Raw genomic sequence first — 21,713 nt, forward strand, 5'->3', positions numbered from 1 at the left:
CAGCAAGTTTGTGAAATTTTTCTCCAGCACCATTTTGGGGTATATTTCTGCTCTCAGCAAGTGTCCTGGTAACCCTGTGCAAACACATGCAGATAAACACCCCTGCTTTGCATGGTTTGCCTGAGCCAGGTTGGCAAGAGACACTGTACTCACTGCTTTGAAAATCTGGCTGCAATGGTATAACCATGTCACAAGACTGGTCCCCAGGGACTTCCCAGCATTAGCTCCTCTGTCTGAGAGACATTTCTTTGTCTTAGCTTAGTTGTCCTGCCCAGCATCATCTCCCCCTCCACCAACTCCTTAAAAGCAGACTGTTGTTTGAAGAATGACTTCAGCCTCACGAGATCAGAAGCTCTGGGTAGTCATACACAGTGATGCAAAGACTCTGAGGTAAATGATGACACAACGAGCAGGGAAATGGTAAATCAGATACATGTGGCTTTCCTGAGGGTGTTTTTTGTGTTTGCTGCCTTGTTAAGAAGTCCGTCCCAAAAGTCACCAAGGGAAGTAAAAGTGGGATCATGCTACTCCTCATTCATAAGCTCTGTTTTCACATAGTTTTGATTCACTCCACATTTCATTTTTTGTGGCACACAGGATAGCAACTGCCAATAAAACCTGTGAGTTTATTGTTTTATTACGAGGAGCAGTGCTTGAGTTGGCCATTTACTGCTTAAGTCTGTTGTTCCCAAGCTGTAGCCGATAACAACTTACAGGCAGAAGCTCTGGGTGTTCATTTGTCTCCAGCTTCCAACACTTGCATATTTTATTATAATTTGGTTATCTGAACAGGGCTGTTTCATCTCTCCCTGTTGTACAGCCACAAATCTGCTTCCTCCAAGCTCCTAAGTTACAGCAAACTCCTGATTCAGTCTACAGTTCCTTTGAGCTCTGAGTACCAAATGCTGCAGATTAAAAAGATTAAAACCAGAGATGAAACCTGATTGTTGTTCCATGCATATGCTTTAAATTGGTTGTTCTGTTTATTTTAGAGACCTCAACTTGTGCAATGAAAGAGCAAGCCTCTATTCTGCAGAATTAATCTTGCTGCACTGGGCTTTACGCTCTGCTTTTATTTACCTTTCTTTTTTAGAGCATCACTGAGATCTTGCCTTCATGGAAAAATCAACATGACTAACAATTAGCACATGCCATTAAATTAAGTGCTATATGTTAAATCCTGTAAGTTATGACCAGTGGTGTTTTAGCTGTGGCTGACTGGTTCAGGGTCCCACTTGTTTAAGGACCACTCGTCAGCGTACAATATTCCCTTGTTAGAGGGTACTTGTAGGCAAGCACCATTCCCATGCTGACAGTCCTTTCATGTCTTACCATTGTGTGCCCAGCACCAATAGATACACTCTCCCATGCTCTATGGGGCAAGAATCAATAGCATGATTCAGTTCTTCTAGGATTTATACAGAGAGAGTGAGCCCCAGAGGTGTAATGAAAGGCCATGTAATGAAAGGGAGGGGACACCTCACTGTGTGGCCTAAGTTGGCACTCAAGATGGATGAGATGGAAAGGAAAAACTCAAGTGTGGGCAACACAGTTAACACTGACAGGGACCCAGGGACATATTTGCCACTTATGTCAGCCTTATTTCCTTGCTCATATACCCCTTCCATGAATCAGGGAAATGAGGTAAGTCCTGCCAAGAACCAAAATAAAGCCTTAGTGTCATTTAATTTGACTTGAACGATCTGTAAGTCTTGACCAGCTTTGTGCAGGGAGATGTATCCCCATCACTTGTTTCTTTGGGGAGCCAAAATACTAGCTTAACACTACAACTATTTGTGCTGTGATCCATGAATGTCACGAATGGCCCAAAATTGCTTCTAAAGTGTCTTTAGAAGATAGGCAAGGAAAGCAAGCCTCACATTTTGATGTAAAGACAGCAACTTCAATGTCAGGGATGAACAGGTACTCATGACTCAAAAGAACAGGGGCTTTACCCCATGCGACCTGAGTACCCAACATACGGCCTGAAGCTTCCTTTCCCACAGAGCACCAAGCTGCCTCTTACCACCAATCTACCACAGAGGTCAATACTTTGCATTCAGGTACCATGCCTGCATGACTTTTTAAGGAGCTGTGTAATGCCATCCCCTTTAGGAGCACAAGAACATTTGAATGGGTTTGACTGCAGAAACAGAGAAACAGTCCCTACCTCAGTAAGATTTGCTTAGCTAAATCACACAGAAGGTGATTTGCAGTTGCTTGAAGAAAAAGGCAGTGTAAATTGATGTATTTAAAAGGCTTAGGACAGAAGTATCTTCTATTTGTATTATTATAAGTGGTGTGAGAAGTTTCATAAAGCAAAATACTACCTTTTAATTTTTAAAGTGAGTGGAAAATGCAAGCTTGTGGCAAACTGCAGTAGTCCTCCTGAGTCTGGGTAATGTATTGGGATTTGACATCCAGTTACATCTCAGGGCATTCCGGGAACACAGATAATGTTTCTGGTGCCAGGCCAGGTTAAATGCATCTGACAAGATAGACCCTGCAGAAGCTCAGCTGGACAGATGAACAAACTTGATGTTATCCTATTTTTGGATGTCAGACAGAGCTTATTCTGTTCTTACAAAGCAAGGACATAACAGAGTTGAAGAGGAATTGGTTTACCGCAACAATGATATTCATGGCTTGTAACGCCCTTCCAATTACAAGAAGCAGACAATTGTTCATCATAAATGTTAGAGAGAGAAAGACGAAAGAAGAGAAAAAACAGCTTGCCATGATCAGGAATAAAAAGGCTGAATGTGAAACTGCACACTCACATAGGTTGATGCAAATCTGGCATGTCTCTGCTGTAACCAGCAGGGTTAGCCTGTACTTGCACCCATCTACACAACAGCTGAATCCAACCTCAAAAAGTCTCCCCCTGTAATTGTGGCAAATACCACTTCACAAAACCCTCTCTTTTGTTCTCCCAAAAACACTGGGCTCTCCCTTTTTCCAAACAAATCTCTGCTTAAAAGTCATAACAATGAAAGTTTATACCCTTTCCTCTATGTCTGCCACACAGTTTATTTGCCTAGGGACTTCGTAGGAGAAAAATTAGCAAAGAGGCAGATTCCAGCTATATCAAGGAGCCTCTGACTTCTATTTGCATCTTGCTGAAGGCCATGTTTGTTCTGGGATTGAGTGATGGCTTACCCTGATTTTGTCCTGCTATTACTTTCAGAGGAATTGCATTAGTGTAAAACTGAAATAGCACAATTGTGAGTCAGGCTCTTTAGCCTGGGCTTTCTAGAAGGCAGGGGCCTGAGGGACCTGAAGGTGGATTAAGTATAAAGAAGGCCCAAAACCGATGTGTTTTGAGGCTTCTTCAACCCAATGCTATGTACAAATGGGGGAATAAACCCGCAAAACCCTGAGGTTTTAGTAAGCCTTTGTGGGCCTTTTTGTGAAAGTGGCTTTCTAGACATGTCCAAGTGGCAACCAGTAAGACTTGCTTTATATGGTTGTTCAGTCAGCCTTAGCAGATAAAACTGATATTCCTCATTTCTCATTTGGGTGTTTCTGTCTGAGACATGCGGAGTATGTTATGGTAGGGAGTGAGCCACCTTCAAAACACAGAATAGAAAAACCTCAGAGAGCTTCCATCTGCCCCAGAGTCATGTGTGACCATAGCTGTGTTATGAAATAGCAGTAATAATATCTTCCTATTGCAGCTTACCACAAAGCTTTGTGACGGCTGAAAAACACATGTGGGGACTGATGGAGGTGCATCCAAAAGAGAGCAGAGACAAAGGGCAGTGAGCTGCCTGTTACCCAGAAACTGCAGCTACTTTTTAGCACCCATAGTAAAAAGACTACTCCATTCCAAGGAGAAAAAAAACCCTACCATATTAATCACCACCACTGATTAGATGAACAACAGTGATTTCATTTGTTTAACATTTTTATTTTACATGAAGCTACACCAACAAAACCACTACTTTTCATCATATCCATAAGTTTTTCTGATAAGGAAACTCTAAAGGCACATGGGACGCTTATCTTTCCCATACTGCAGCACCTGAGACAACACCAAAGCAAAGGAACCTTTGTATTTTCCCTGCCCATGAGAGGGGGCTTGGAACTAGATGATTTTAAGATCCTTTCCAACCCTACCTATTCTATGATTCTATGATTTGCCCAGCATCCCAAATCCTCCCTGCAGCACCACCTGGAAAAAGGTGGAATTGTGAGCACTCAATCTCAAGCAGGTACCTATTAGTACAAGACAGCAGCTGCAATGCTGCACTAATCTGTGCAGGGTCTCAGAGAAATAAATCTCACTATTTAAACTCACCACAGTCAGAGGCACTGTGAGATGCAGTACAGTAATGTATCAGTAAGGCAATGGCTGCTACTAAGATATGTTCCTGATGTATGAGTGGCCTTTCTCTGATTAGCGTGAAAATATGGTCAAACCTTTGTAAAAAAATCTTTTTTTCTTAGCTGGTTGATAAGAAAGATGGTATTTTCAGTCCAAGACAAAGCCATGAATCAGAAGCCATGAATCAAATGACTAACCACAAGAGATAAATTGGGTATGATCTTCACTAGCTCAGCCATGCCAAAGAACTTCGCTTAATAACACTGGTTGACACTGGCACCATCCCAGTGGTTCCCAGCACTTCCTTATTAATGCGAGTGTTTTCGATTCAGCACTTCCACAGTTTCATAAACATCGAGGCTGACATCATCTAAGCTGCAAAAAGCATTTATAAGCATTAAAGCTCAATGGCAAAGCTAACCTGAGGCTTGAGCTAAGCCTTGATTTATGCACTGAAGGCTTCTACAAACCAGGCTATGGGACGCCTCCAGCACAAAACTTAATTACTCGTTTACTTCTTCGTCTGTAACAGACCAAGTTAAAGCCCTGGAACAAAATCTTCAAGCTCCAGGTTCAAGTTGTCCAGTTTTGGTTGATTTCCAGTCATTCTGCAATGGAGGTAGCATAATTCAGCCACCATACTGAAGGTGCATGGAGACGTTTAGAATAACGGCAGCTTTCACAAAGCAACTCCTCCAGGCTGCTAAAATAGCTACGTCTCAAGGCAATCTCTGCTACCAGTCCTGAACGTTCTGGGATATGAGACAAGATGGATTTCACAGTAACATCACTTCTGCTACAAAAAGACACCATCTACTATGCCCAGAGCATTAAACCAGCATTCGTTCGAAAGCAATGCCAGATTTGCCCTTTCCCCTGCAATAACTGCAAAGGGAAAACAGTGCCTCAAGATTAACTGTCTAGGTCATCTGTGGCTACCTCCCTGCTCCAGGTCCCTGTGCTACAGTGAGCTCCGTTCAGTGGCTGGAATCTAGTGCAAACTGAAAACTCCACCCAGCTCTTCCAATGAGTGAAAATGGCCCTGCAGTTAAGAAATCTGATCTTATGGCTTTTTCTTATGAATGCAACTTCTTCACTGAAGACTCAAAAAAGTCCATTTAACTCAACTTGCCAAGTTTGACTCAGCGGTTTTATTACTACATCCCTTATCAGCCCAAGAAAGAAAAAATGTTTTGTGAGAAGAATAACATTTTGACATAGATTTAAAAAGAAGTATTCATAAGATACGTGTGGTACTGACAAATCAGTATAAATAGACTGGTACCAGTAAATTCAGTAGAACAAGGATAAGCAAGAATAATGCATTTGGGAATAGTACCGAGAGTCTGGCGAAGGACTAAAGGGAGCCGGGGGGGAAGGGAAAGACAAGATCAAAATGAAAGAGCTGATGCAACCCCTATTGCAGATATTTGCTGGTAAACACCTCTGTATGATGTCAAATTTTCCAGCACAACACTTTTATTCTTTGCTACAGGCAAGGTAGAGCAGTGGTCTTAACACTTTGAATACCTTTGAACATCTTTGGTGTTATTCTTCAATACACAGCATGAAAAGAATAGTCTTTCAGCCTATTCCTCTTGCAGCCTGTTCCTATTGCAGCCTTAATGGTTGCAGTGTGAAACCTGAAAGTGTGACCTATGTGAAAAGTCTCAGAAGTCTCAAACTTTACATCACTGCATAGGATGGTTTGAGTTGCTTTGAGAGACTCACAAAAGTTGCCACTTCAAATTTCTGGCAATAGGCTTTCTTTCTCCACTGTCCTAATCCAGCTTTAATGCATTGAGAGATGCCACACTGATATAAAAAATGCTGTAATGCTGGTGCTCACTCACCAGCACAGTCAGCTCAGGCTAGTGCCTTAACTTTGGGCTGACCTGGTGTAAATCAGTGGATCAAAGCTGGGAGTATGCACCACAGGTCTGACCTGGCACATATGTTCTGAACACCCGACCATCAATGGAAAAGCTATGGTACCCTCAAGCTGTTTCTTCTCTACATTTTGTATCACCTTCTGCAGCGCTGTCTCCCACAGTGAATCTACAGAGAGGTTCCTAAAACTAGCACCTTGAAATAGAAAGTGCAGGTTTCCCCACGTCTGAACCAAGTGGTGCACAAACGGAGATACAGGACCAGATTTGCTTTGTGTTACATAAAAGAAACCTGCCCAGCATATTCTGATCTGTCCTTCAGTAAGTGAACTGGTACAAGGCAGAGTAGATGGAGGTGGGGAAAGTGGACTGGGCTGAGCTAATAGGAGCCCTGCTTCCACAGCATGCCTGAAGGGGATGAATGAAAGAATATACCTCAACCTAAGAATGAGCAGCTAGTCCAAAAAGTCTTCATCTATTAAGGAGAGGAGACTGCTGATGAATGACAAAGGAATGCATAATCAGTTTTTTTCAGGTTCGACTTCATCAATCTTTCTGCTGCAAGCTCTGTCTCTCAGATGCAATACGTAGGGCTGGCCATGAAACAAGAATTTTGTTTCACAATGCAGAAGGAAGAAAAAGAGGGGTTTTGAAGTTTTTCAAATCTGTTTTCATTACACATCAGAATAAAATCATTGTATTTCCAAAACCTTTACATGTAAGGCCCAGAGAAGAAACAGGAGAGGAAGCCAAGCAGCAGATAAGCTAGTACCTCGGTGATTCCCCCCCAGAGGGGAAAGCCTGGCTCCGAGCTCCCATGCGCTCTCAGACAGGAGAGGAACAGCAACTTGGACTCCCACACCAGAAGGCCAGGGACAGCCAGGTTTTCTCACCCCCACACTCCTTTACTTAATTCTCTCACCATCTGCCCCCATCTCCTTGGAACCTCTCCACTCCATGTAAATAATTACATATGAACTGAGCTAGAGAGAATGAGAGTATGCAGTCCAGTGGTTACGAAGTTCCCTGGAGATAAAAGGGAGCTGCAGATTCAAGTTCTTTCTCTGTCTGATTTGAAGCTGACTTCAATTAAGTATTCATTGGAAGAAAGCAAAACAGCCGGTATAGCTTGATGGTCAGGGAACCACTCCAAATCAGAGCAACGGCTTGAACCTGGGGACCCACTTCCGGGGAAGCCTCCTAACCACTGGCAAATCCATCAGCTCTCACACTTGAAGCAGGAGTGAGAAGAAGGCTGAAGCACTCAGACAGTTCTTGGGGGAGCTGCCTCTTCTGGGGGTTTCACTCCGAAAGGAAACTCATATGAGGGCACACATCCAGCCAGTGTGCTAGAATCATCATGTGAACTCATGTGCAAGCATGCCTGTTCCCTCAGCCCCATCATGCAGGCCCCCACACAGACTGTCTCCCACGAGGATTTGAGGAAGCTGAGAAGTTGACATCAGGCATCTCCAGCGTAGGACTCATTTTCTCCTTTCCCACAATTCCCCTACTGACCAAGAAAGGTTTTCTGCTGATATTAGTTGAAACAGATACATTCTCTCAACAAGTTCCAGAGAAGCATCATTTCCAGGTGGAAAAATTGGTCTTGGATTGTATGGGATGGATCCAATGCTAGTAAAGAATAGTAAAATTATCAATCATAATGGAAATGTAGAAGTACTTGACAAATGTTTCTCTTTCAGATTCAGAAGGAAGCAGAATGATATATTCAGGTTCTAACTTGATACTTACTATTCCGCTGGCAATTAGAGATGATGTTAAACAGCAGTCATTAGTAACAACATTTCTAAACCTGCAGGACTCGATTACAGTCCTGGTGAGGATTGCCAGCTTGGCTGACAGAAGTAGCTGCAAAAAGGAAAAATATTTAGGTGTTTTAAGGTGTTTGACTCTCTCCCATGTAACAATCCATTACTGTTAAATGGCTTAAAAGCTGTCTCATGAATGCATTTCTGAAAGTAATTTTAGCAGAATCACTGTCATTCAAGGAGGCGTTCCATCTGGAGTCTATGGGGGCTCTATTCTTGGTGTCAGCTACTCCTGTCAATGACATCCATACCAACACCGTAGACAAAACCAAAACCATTGTGGCAGAAGTCTGAGAAAACACAAAATGCATATAGGATGATAAAAGTGATATGGGGAACAAGTTTGTTTAAATAATTAATTTCTTGTCATTTGCATTACTTGCATTTTCAGAACCAAAAATGAATGATGTGTCTTGCAACAAAGGCTTTATGTCACCCTTTAAGCTATGAACCAGCAGTTCAGATATAATTAACTCTGAAAAAAACTTCATGGTCACATTAGATAATCAGCTGAACATGACCCTCCAGAGCAATTCTGATCCTTATATAAATAAGCAGAGGATTTTGAAATAGTCAATGTATAGCTCTAGTGAGAATATTGCTGAAATACCACATGCAGTTCTGGCATCCAAACTTTAGAAAGTGTGCTCAGAACTTGGAAATGGTTCAGAAAAGAGCTACAAGAATGACCTGTGGTCTGGAAATCAGACTGAGACTAAAGACGTTTAATCTGATTTATCCCAGGGAAGTTTAAGAGGTAATATGATCACAGTTCACAGATACCTGGATGGTAGACTAACTATTATAAGTATCAGAAAGAGATTTTTAACTATAGGTGTCATATCCAGTGTGAAAGGCATAATGAAATCCACCAGACAGAAGTTAAAGCTGGGCAGACTTCAAGTTTGGGACAAGCATTTTCTTTAGAGCATAGCAATTGAGTATGATAAACCAAATTCTCGATCCCATGTGGTATTTAAGGAAAGGCCAAAAAGCTGTCCATTATTCTAGACAGAAAAACTCATGAGGTGCTGCAATGGAGTTTGCAGATGTGTCATCCAGGGGGTCAGACCAGATGATGACAGTAACCTATCCTGGGTTCAAAAACGTCTGAATGTGTGGCTATAATTGTTGGGTTTTTTCCTTTCTTTCTAACGGAAAACGATGACTGGCTTTACTGCATTGCTTCCTGATGTCAGCATCTGTCAGTATTGGACAGTTTGGGAATGAAATTATTTAAGGAGAACCTTGTTAAATATCCATGGCTAAAAATAACTTTAAGGGAACTTTATTACCATACTCTAAATAAGAATACCTGCTGCATGCTGCAGAAAGACAATGCGTATCTTCTTGTAATGACATGGAGTCTTTGGGGCTCCAGAACAGTCACTTGAGTGTACTATACTGATTTTGACTTTATCCTCCAACTAATAAGTTTTATGGTTTTTCTTTAAACAAAAGGAGGCTACAAGAACTACCATAGGAAAAAGCTGTATTTTATAAAGATTAGTATTACTCCTGAACATTTTATAAGGCCAAAAGTCCCACCCATGCATCAGATAAGATTCAAGGAAACTCAAAAATATTGTTATTCACTGTTCATAAATACTGCAGGTACCATCAAGCATTACCTTTTTGTGACTGCTATCACTGCACAGCAGGAGAAGTTCCCATTTTCTGCAGAAGATGGCTACTTACATAAAGGTTGAGCAGCAAGCACTTATTTAAAATGGATGTTGGTGCAAAATAACTTCCATAAAAAAAAGAAACAAGAGAAAACCTACTTGGGTCTGGGTTTCCCTAGGAAATCTGTTCTGGATCAGTAGTGCTCAGTTCACAAACACTTCAGCGAATCTCAAATGATAAATGGCTTTACTTGGCTTACAATATAGAGTGCATGAAAATCTTTCCGTGTGGTCAAGTCTTCCTTTGAGTTTTGGGTTTCATTGAAACCAAAACACCTTAAAGGTATCTAATGAATTAGGGGTCCACTGATATGGTCCATCGATATTGTATGCAATAAGTTGCCCCACAGTTCCCTTCCCTATGTGCTAACAGTCAAAGCAGAAGCAAAGGTGTCAGTAGTCTTATCCATGTCTTACAGTAACATAGCACCTAATCTCATTAGTCAAAACCCTGATCTCACAACAGATGCCATGCTGGCACATCAGTCCTTAAGTCTGGACTGGCAGTTGTATAGGACACCCTAACAACTCGTATTTAGTGCTATGGTGTCAACCAGCTGAGTCAGCATCTGCCAGTGATCCCTGTGCTCTAGTAGTCAAGAGTACCATTTATTCTTCTCTTAAGATCTCCTAGCTCCTACATCTAAATTAAGGAAAAACATAGTATCTCATATCACACTGTATGATAGCCACTAATAAATACTACTAATAATTTCACTTCTATCTAGATTTCTGCCTTTCTTGTATATGTTATAGTTAGCATATCGTTCTTCACATGACATTGAAATGCAGGGGTAAATCTTCAGTTTGCCTTTCAGCTCAATTCCAAGTTCAAGCATACAGATTTCCACTTGATTTCATACATACAAACACCTTTCAGTATATATGGATGAGTTTAAGAACAGCACTTCCATATTTTGTTCAGAATTTGTGCCTGGCACTTGTGTATTTCAACTAACCCAGGGCTGTATTTGTCCATGAGCCCTGCCATGGGCTCTGCATAAGGGTGAGGTGGACCTCAGGCCGTAAAGCAGACTTCTAGTTTAATGGATGAGAGCTCCACAACATCCAAGAAGCAGCACAGTCAAGTCAAGAAGAGACTGCTATACAATTGGCTTAAAAGGCATTTCTCCTAAACTGACAGAAATCTGGAACTGCTACTTTGTCTTTTTGATTGCTATTTATTGTATTGCACCGCTGTAGTCTCACACAGGGATTAGCACTTCAGCACGTTTGGCATCGTACAGTCACCACATACTTGCCTTATAATTAAACTATGCAATCCTTCTCTGATCCCTCTACCTCTCAGTAATGACCCAATTTAGCATGTGTGAAGGGCAAATTTCAGACTGTTGTGTGAAACTTTGAAATACAAAACCATTCTCATGAGATGTAACAATGTGAAAGTTGAAGATTTATGAAAAATTCAATATGCTATAGCTCTGTTACCTGGCCACTATTTTTGTTGCCCTCCCTTTTCATTTTCTTCTGCTCCAGCATGCCATCAATTCATGCTCCCCAAGTTGCACAAAAGAACCCAACAAAAAAAGAGGGAAAAATGGCTATATCTTCTTTGCAGAGCTAAGCAGGATGAAGGATTGTCTGGGCATGATCCACCTGGATGTTGCAGATCCAAAGTAATAAACTAGCACATGCTTAGACAACAATGCATGTACAGATGTACAGTGCCTATGTTGACTTGCAGAGCACCCAGGCCACCTGGATGCAGCTGTGTGATCCCACCCTCCACAGTGATGGGGACCGGCATCTGGGGAGATGCTCCCTCCGCTTGGGAAATATGCCTTCCAGCAAAGCCTGTCTGGAGACACAGTACCACATGCAGCACATCGCTGTGGCTTCCCTCCAGCGTGGGGCCGTCACACAGCTGGTGTAGCCTGCAGCAGGAGGGGGGCCTGCACTGCAGACGGAAGTGGGAGACAGGGTCTGGGAGCATCCATCTTGCCCTGACAGCCTTCGACTAGACAGGTCTGGTTACAACAGCTGAATATCTGATCTGCAACACACAAATCCAGCATGAACAATATAAAAATGGAAAGCATCCTGTACGAGGGGAACATCTGTTTAGGCGGTGAAAATCCCTTTGAGTGCATCATTCTGGGTGAATCAGCACAGCTGAGACTGCTGTTAGGCTGCCCGAGTGGCTGATTTAATTTTCCCCCGGCTTAGCCATGTACCATCACTAAGATTTATTAGCCACAGCACTGCACAATTCCAGGAGGTGCGGTTATCAGGAAGTACTTGGCTCCCCAGCTCTGTTACTGGGCTTTGCACTGCATAAATTACAAGGTGTGCACTGACTAGCAGATAAGCAGACCGTCTGTTATGCCTTGTGGTTCTGCATTGTCATTCCTCACTGTATTTTCATGTTGGTACTGATAGCACTGAACAAGACCAAGACTCTTTACTGGTGTAAATTGGTATCAACCTGTCGAAGTCAGTGATGCAGTGTGGATTTGTATTGCTAAGCATCTAGCTCTGCTTCAAAACTGGAAGAAAACTGTCGGGTGTCAGGAACCTGCAGGCCTGATAGTTTCTCTAATGAAGCTAGCAGCATTAACTGGGTTTGTATAGCTCTTGCTATGCTTCTGTGGTCTCTGTAGATGGGAATTCCTCCTTTGATGAAGCAGAATCATGGCCTCTTGACACAAGATGAGTATTAAAAGTTTTATCAAGCTTATGAAAATGAGTCCAGTAGAAAGAGAAGACCCTTGAGATGAGTTCTGGATGGCTCTATTGCATCTTCAGCTCTCCTGAGGCTATGCTGTCCCTGGGCTGCCCAGAGAGAGTCAAAAGTCACAGTTCTATTTTCTTTTTTATCTGGTCAATGCACTGGTTTCCAAATTGATTTCCCTTCTGATACTAGGTCAATATTTTACCAGGCCCATGTACAGGTCAGCTGACCAATATTGCTTTTCTTTATGAATATCAAAAATATATCAGGAAATTGAAACAGAAACGTGCTCGTAGCAAGTATTTCAGAAAAATGATTCTGTTTTGTGATATAACTCGGAGCACCTGAAGGCTTCAGGGTAACCTCTTTGACTAAAAATGAGAGTTTTCAGTTTATTTCTGTGCAAAAGAAATATTAAAACACTTCCACATATAGTAGACACTTCAGAAGTATGGAAATATTGCAAAAACTCCAATTCTCTGTCAAAGCTGAAAGTTATGAAGCAAAAAGTTGACAGGCTCCACCTGGATAAACCTTGAAAAAGAAATCTTCGGTACCACTGCTTTCTTACACATACCTAAGCAGTAGCCATTTTATGAGCATGGATATAGAGCTCAGATGCCAGCCAGGATTCAAGGAAGGCATGAATCTAGTTTAGCTCTAAACTTTGCCATAAATTCCAACAGCTTGAAAGAGACAAATGTGTACCAAATACTGAAAAAAAACACTTTTCTCCTTCTGGCCTAACCTTGTTAGAATGACAGCTATAACCTGAGTTATAGTCACAGCTTTGCTTAGAGCAAACTACAAGAAAAGATGCTCCTTATCCTCTTCCATTTCCAATTCTCTAATTAATTAATTCTAATTAGCAACAATTTATTGTTGACCTGAGACATAGAAGACATGGAATCTGCTGCTCTTGAAGAGACTGGTTTTTGATTTAATGACACCACAAATGGACTGTTGTACAACACCGTGTCTACCAGTATGTGAGTATTTGCACCAGTATAAAGAATCAACCGGTGCCCAAGTAAAATCTGGAAATTCAGGCAACTGCAGCTTGAATAATTTTTTTTAAATCAGAACCATAATTTTGCTGAGGGTATTTTATAAATGTCTCTTTGCTCCATGGAACCAGATTCTGGTTCCTTGCTCCTGTGGTTACAGCACTCAGCTGAGAGTCCTGTCCTCTTATCTCCTACTTGTTCCTAACCACCCAGCTGAGCATCAAGTATTCTGTTACAAACACCCATGCATCCAGGGTAAGCAGTTTGGTTGGAAAATACTGTTATTTGAAAACACATGTTGGTTTTATAGCCTTGCTTCTGAGATAGACCGAAACCCCAAGATCTAAACATCTCCAAATTCTCCAGAAGAGACAGATGAGGAAACAATGCATTTTTTAACAGCCAGAGATACTGAGGAACCAGTGAATGAAAGAGGAGTTTTTCTCTCCACACCCCACAGAAGTGGTACTTGACACAAAGCAACATGATTTAATTGCTGCTGTATGAAAGCAGATCATGGGCAGACCCACCAGACACAGTAAGACACAGTCCCTTCTGCTTCTGCTGCTTCTCTCCTACACTCAGATGGAGCTGTAACTTGAGTGACATCCTTTGGTGAAAATATGTATCATTCATCTGATCCTAATCCTGATGTCCTCTTGCAAGCAAAACTCAGTTCTTGGCAGTTTTATCTGAATTAGTGTTAAACAAATGCTAAGTAGAAATGGAATAAAAATATCAGACTGTCAGGTCATAACAATAAGTTACTGAGCCTGGCCATACCATAAAATTCAAATTAATGGGATATGATAAAAAGCCCACAGGACAGTCATCTATCAAACTGACACAAAATATAGTTTACCTAATCTATACTGCCTAACATGGCTTGAGTAATGTGACTTCTTAGCCTAAGGGACAGATCTCCAGGCCCTCATATCACCTCCCTCCTAGCACTTTGCTCTGCTATTCCTGAAAGCAGCATGTTGAAGATGAATACTTGCTTGCATCACCACCTTAAGGTCAGCACCTTATGCCCAGAAATGGAATAGATTACTAAAGTGTTTATTTTCATCTCACTTTAAGGGTCTTATCTTCCCAAATTTTTGCATTATATTGCTCAGCATGGAAGGGCAGGATCTAACAAGTAACTCTTAACAACAGTGTAAATGTGTTTCTGTTGTGCCATTAAAGTGTCATGTTATTATGCCACATTTCCAAAATGAAAGCTGATTGGTACAAATCACAAAACCAATAGAAGATACTTGCTATTAAATCACTGTGGGGAGAAAGGAATCACTCTCAGAACTGTGTATTTTCAAAGAGAGTTCCTGCAAAGAAATAACTTTTAACCTAAACTTTATTAAATTTAGTGTTTGAATACTTTTCCCCTTGGTAAAGACCTTTCATCCATTAATGCTGGAAAACAGCCTTCTGTGGGATTCATTCCAAATCAAATTTAGGAGAGAAGCAGGGATAGTGTGTTCACAGACACATATGTGCAATTAAACGAGTACATGCTCTCATAACAAAGAGCCAACTCAATTACCTCCCAAGTATAAAGCTTACAGAGAGGCAGATGTGATCTCTATTCCAGAAGGTTTACTGAGCAAACATGAGAGAAAGAATGTGGAAGAAATTTATGTGAAAGCAAATACTTCATACCTTATAAAATCCCCATTGGCTGATTATAAAGATCTCTTGGAAATGCCAATTAGTCAGGTGTCTCTTTGTCCTTTTTAATTCTCCTACCCTTATTAAATCAATATCTGACAACTTAATGGCTCCCCAAAGTCTAGGTCAAACAGAGAGGCAAGAGGAGGTGGAATGAAAGGCTGTGCTTAATTTTGTGCCGTGATCTAACTGTGGGTGAGGAGAGAAGGAATAACTTAGCTTGATTAAATAACTAAATATACAGCGCCTTGAAAGGAAAACTAGCCTTCACTCACAGAACTATTGAGACAATCGCTGACCAAAAACCATTACTGCTGCTGGTTGCGAAGTTGTGACAAATTGTTTCCAGAGGCATTTCATTTGTTCTGTCCTGCACATAGGAAATTTTGTCTCCTCTCCAATGGCACCCTGTGAAGAACCTCAGGACTGAGTCACAGCCCGGACTGCATGCAAAGCACCCTCCACCTTCATGGGCAAAACAAGATGCTGCTGTCCGCAAGCTGCTGCTCAGCTCAACCTTTTCTAGCAGGTGCATGAAACCTGGCACATGGAGGAGAGCATGACTGCAGACTTTTGTCAGATTCAGAGATACTTCAGGAATTTGACTAGTGTGGAATACCATATTATATGGAAAATTATGTCGATGGAGCAAAAGTGTTATGGTTGAGGAAAGTAAAAATTAGGACTTCCAATCTTATCTACAAGATAGTTTGGGAGGATAAAGCCTGAGTTGAAAAGAGCTGATACAGTTCCAAAGACCTTGAGGGAGATACTATATCACATCAGCTGGAGACCTAGCTGAAGATGTCTATTACAAGCTACTTGTCCCTTTTAAATTAGGGTGTTGGGTCCAGCTAGGAACTGAACTATCTGTTGAATGTTCTGTGCTCATCCCACTTCATTAGATAGGACTGGAGAGCAACAAATCTCTTTAATTAAACACTTCAGTCTGGTACCTAAAGAGGGGATGACAAGAATTTCAACCTAATCATACTAAATCCTCACTTCCCATCCCCTCTATAATGCTTACATTCTTGCTAAGAAAGTAAATCTTCCCCAACTCAAAGATCAGACTCTTAGTGAAGACTATTTAAAAAAAAAATTAAAGTATAAATATGTAAAAATAAGCCCACACATTTCTGGGAACCTAGATAAGATTTAACTGCTTCTCAGTAATGTCCATATGATATGAAAATGTTTAGAGGTCCCAAGGAGAACAAGAAGTGGGATTATACTAATTAATGAACTCTTAACACTATTATCTAAAAGCAGAAAGGGAGAGCAGAGACCATATGGTGGTAAAAGGCGGAGAATAGGGCAGAGAGAGGCAAAAACCACACAAACCCTTTCCCTTGATTTTGGAGATCAGCCAGTAGCTGAACCAGAGCACAAACAGGGACAAGGTATATGGGAAGCAACCAAGGTAGCACAGGAGGAGGAATTATGACTTCATATTCCTTTGCCTGGGCAGCGTGAGGAATGATACCACTAGACACAGGAGTTAAATCAGGGCTGCAAAGTGGGCAACCTTTCCTATACTGAGCATGGTTTTCTCATAATATTTCTGTAGTGCAATTGAATAATCCTCAGTCTGAAAATGAGTATAAAAAGATCCAAAGTGAGCCAGGCAGGGTTTTGAAAGACTAAATCATATAGAGTGCAATCTATACCAAACAAAATCAGGTTTTCGAGGAAGCCTATATGTAGAGTTTGCTGTGTTAGTCTGCTTGCTTAATGGAAAGAAAAATTGTAAGTAATATTTATCAAGAATAATTTAATTTCCAATTGGTCTAAAACAGGTCTTCCTTCTCTAAATGCTTGACTTTCAGAAGGAAATTGTTGAGGAGAGGAATGACTTCATTAGGCTGCCTTTAATGGCTTGTTCAGCAATGGTTCAAACGCTAATTTCTTAAATTGTTGAAGTGAAAATTTAGCACTGAAAGTTAAATTGAAAAATCCAAATATTTCACTCAGAGACTGGTAACATGAAAGCAACTGTTTGAATGACTAGAAATTGGCTTCACATATCTATACATTTACCAAGACAGAGTACTGTGCAATGCAAACCCTTTCAATAAGAACATTTTAAAAATGGGAAGTTTCTACCCTATTTGAGCAAGTAATTATTTTGTACAAAAGGGACTGCCAACATACATCTCTCACTGCCATTTCAATCTCTGTGCCTTTAGTCTGACTTGTGTGTTCTCTGCAAAGCAGTGTAGCAAGTTAACTTGATCAACAGTTTTCATGGACATTGATGGATGTGGCTGGTTCATGTTTATTGCAATTCTATGACCTCTAACACTCGATTTGCTCTGTACATCTCCTAATATTTCACATGCTGACGACATGGACCAAGCAAGGTAACTCAGAGCTCTCCTCTCACCGAGAAACCATTAAAAGGGTTTGTATTCCTCATTTTGCCAAACCAATTAATATTTAAAATCTCATGAGAAAACAACTGTTACTTCTTTTCTAACATTTTTGGTATCAGGACTTCACTTTAATGCATGTGGCATAATGAAAATGATAGTAATGTCTATGCTGGGGGAGTTCCAGCTGCCAAAATAAAACCCTGCACCTGCACAATCCTAAAAAAGAGAGGCTGCACACCTTGGGGGGAATCCATCTCTATGGCAAAGTTTCCTGGATCAGGGCCACTGCTTATTTTATACCCATGGACTGAAAATTCCTAAATTCTTCTGCTTTGCCTTCTACGAGTTGCAGCAGTGGTTGAGTCATTTTGCCTCATACCTAACATGTTATTTCCCATCATCTATTGAGTACACAACCACAAGAAGATGAAGCAAAAACACAGCTATTTCTTATCTCACAACTGTGTTTATTTTGAGCTAATCAGTCATACTGACATCTGTTTGGCCCTAATCCTGATTTCGTTAATAAGCCATTTGTGTAAATCTGTTCTGTGCAAGACCATGCCTTACTGCACCCCTGATGACTGATGAATGTGTTTTGGAAGCCAGTAATGCTTTAGGATAAGCCCACCTTGGAACTCCAGTAATTTTCCAATAAATGTTGTCCATGAATGAGCTCATGAACCTCCAGTATGAAGATCGACTTTATCTCTGGGGTCAAATTCATCCAGTGGGCAAGTTTCCAAATAGGAAAACAAAGAAACCTTCTTCCTCCCCAAGATCTTCCCCCCCATCTCTGCTGCCACAAAAGAAATGGTCCAGTCTTTGATGCGAGCCCTAGGAAATACTGTGGTTATTTAATTATTCTGTTTCTTGTCTCCTGGTAATTCTCCTAGACCCTTGCTACAACACTGATTCATATTTCTGAACACCAGAGCAGACCAGACTAAGCATCTGGTCTGGCCTCTTTCATAACACACACCACAGTGTTTCACCCTCTGATCTCTGAATCAAGCCCTGTATCTTGAGGGAGATCCAGGGTATCTTGATTTTGTCTCTGAAGTGCTGGAGAATTTACCACATCCTTGGTTAGCCATTCCAGACGTATGTTGCCCTCATGGTTAAGACATTTGAGTTTGATTTCCAATTTGGATTTTTTCACATTTTTCACCTTCCACGCCTGATGTCCTGCTGTGCTCAAGGCACAAAGGGCGCCCTTTGGTATCCTATCCTTCACCCCGTGCAAAGACTTCAGGCTGAGACCCAGGAGACCTCTCAGTCTCCTTCTCACATTTCAAGCTACCAGGACTTAACACCAAACTGCTCTGGTAACTCCTCTCTGATGTCCCTGCAGGTTCACAGCATTTGGTCTGAGGACAGAGATCAGCATGGGAGGCAGCAGAACTGGGGAGAGTGGGAATTGTCTGCTCCCAAGCACTACTTTCTCCTGGACACAGCCTAGCCTTGCCTCCCTGTCCTAGCCCCACTGGCACCTCTCGCCACTGCTGCTCGGTCACCTGCCTAAGGGCATTTTGTCACTTCCCAGGACACGCTACTTCCTCGCCCAGCCCGCAGTGTTTACCCTTTGTCTGCCTGATCTCTCATCCTTCTCCAAAAAAGACTGGTTTCTGCAACACAGGGTTTCCTGAACACCACTGATAGGTTACTCTGGGTATGCCTTTGGCTATTTATTTCCTCCCTCAGGAAATGCCACATCACCTGGAAACTTTGTATTTTCCCTATGACAAAATAAAGCTTACAGTAACGAGTTTCTTATTTCTGTTAACTTCCCTAATGTCCTTGAGGGGCTCCAGCTGCAAAATGGAGTCCAAAGACAGACTTCTCAAAAAGCCTATTTTATCTGGCTCCACAGGCACCCATAGCCATTGGGATGTGATTATCACAGGCATGTTTTACAGGGGAGGCACAGGAATGGCTGTGCGGAAACGGTAGCACTTAAAGAGTTTAGTAGTGACTGGATTCACATATAGACATTTACTTTCATCCTTCAGTCTGGCATAACCTGAATTTGTAGCAGGCTACTGTGAATGCACAAATAAGCATGTCTGTGAAAAGTAGAAGCGTGGAAGTCTGGTTTTCTACCATCCTGCTTGCTTGTGGGCCCATGGTAATTGCACAAAACATCACAGGGATTCAGCTCATCCTGCAGCCTCTCCTCCTGCTTCAGAGCCAGATGCCTACTTTCCAGAAACTCCCAGGACCTTAGCAATGCTGAGGTCTTTATCCCTTGGCTAGTTTGGCTGAAATCAGCCAACCACTTCAAAAGTTTCTTGGGTTGGAAGAATGACTTGTGGGCCGACAGACACTTGTGCACATGGACAGTTCCAGGCTAAAAATGGGGGGCAGATAAATCATTTGTGTCATGCAAGTCTGCTTTTAATCACCTTACCGATCTTTACAATCTCTGCTGGGCAGTGGCTAGCTGCTCACCCTTGATGCACACTGAGATAAATCACACCGGCTTTTGTAGCCTTCTGGCAGTCATTCACCTAGGAAGATTTCTCTCCTACCCCTGCTCCTGGTCAATCTGTATTATAGTAGCCACTGAGAAAAGCTGTGGAAAGTGACTACTGAGCGCACCCAGGCTCCATCTGTTGCTCTCAGCAAGTCCCAGGAAAGTACTGACAGGCTTAATTTCCTCTGAAAGACCACTAAAATCTGTGAGATTCATCTGAAGCAGCCCACATGCTGCAAATCTGCAAACCCTAGAAGCATCCCAAGAGCCTTATTTAGGACCATGGCTCACTAAGCACAGCCCCAGAGTCACTGCAGCATGCTAAAGCTGAAATCCATGCAGGAAGCCTCAGGATGACACTGAGAAGACCCCACTCAGTGGGAAGGGAAGAGTTATGTCAGCTGAGGCAGAACTTCACCTCAGCTTGCCTGCTTCCAGATGGCTGCCTGGCCAATGCGGTTTGCCAGGCTCTGGATCTGGCCAAGTGTCTGATTGTCACACTATTTTAGGCTGGGATGATGCCATCTCTCTTTCTCCCCAAGGCAGAGGTGTTCTGGCAACACCAGGGTAGCAAGGACAGACCCTGCAGGGGGAGGCAGAGAAAGAACCCCCATTAGATGCCCATCATAGGTATTGTTAGTGCAGTTAAAACACCATGAGCACATACAAGACTGCACACCCAGAGCATCATACAAGGCCTCCTCTATCAGCCCAGCGTGAATTTGCTGCTCTCATGGGAAAAATCAAAAGGCACAGTGCAGCAGACAGTCTGTTAGGAAGCTACAGAAATAGTGAGCGCCTGATGTCTAGACTCAGGAAAGGAAATTCCTCTCTGTGCTTAGAAGAGCCACACACATACAAATACAAATACAAATACAAATACAAATACAAATACAAATACAAATACAAATACAAATAAAAAACAGGAAGGCATGCACTGCTATGGTCTTTGATAGTGTCCCAAGGGAAAAGGTGTAATTTGGTAGAAGAAGCAAACAAGGCATCCACTTAGACATAACCTGTCAGGCCTACTAACGACGGTGCTTTGACAGACAAGTCTTAGAGAAACTGGATCTGGCACAGCAGCACAGAACTGCCTCCACAACAAAGGTATGGGACAAGGCCCTGGGAGAGACCCCAGACATGGCAAACAGCTCAAGATCTCCTAATGGGGGCTTCGAGAGTTGCAAGTTGTCATATTGGCTGATGGAGATGCATGTTTGGAGCTGTTAAACCTCCTGGTGCGCCTGGGAGCCCACCTGTGTTCAGATACATAAATCTCTGTTTGAGAAGGGCACTGGGTGATATGTGCACACTCACAAGACCCTGCGAAGTTCCTGGCCCAGTCATATTTATCACATTATACAAGACCTGTCGAAGTGCCAGTTTTGGTGAGTACTATGTAATGTGGTTCCAACCACAGACTTTATTTTTCCACCAGGATGAGGACTACAATCTGTCCTATCCAAAATAAATAAATAAATAAATGAGAAGGGTCAAGGGGCTGCAAATCCTACTGGACTATTTCTTTAAATAATAGCAATACAAGCTTTTTTTCTCCTTCCCCACCCCCCCGCCAAAGTATTTGCTACTAGACTGGAGGGCACCCTGCTCCGTTTAGCAAAGACTAGAACAGACTCACAAAGACTTGCCAGGCCTCAGACATTATGTGATCTGAATGCAATTTCTCCACCCAGTCAACAAACACACTATTTTTATTAAATTTCATAAAAGGCTAGTAGGGAGGGAGGGAAAGAGG

This window comes from Pezoporus wallicus, unplaced genomic scaffold (genome assembly GCF_028554395.1).
Source record: "Pezoporus wallicus isolate ANWC-B61680 ecotype Strahan unplaced genomic scaffold, APGP_CSIRO_Pwel_v1 contig_2871, whole genome shotgun sequence".
Lineage (NCBI taxonomy): Eukaryota > Metazoa > Chordata > Aves > Psittaciformes > Psittacidae > Pezoporus > Pezoporus wallicus.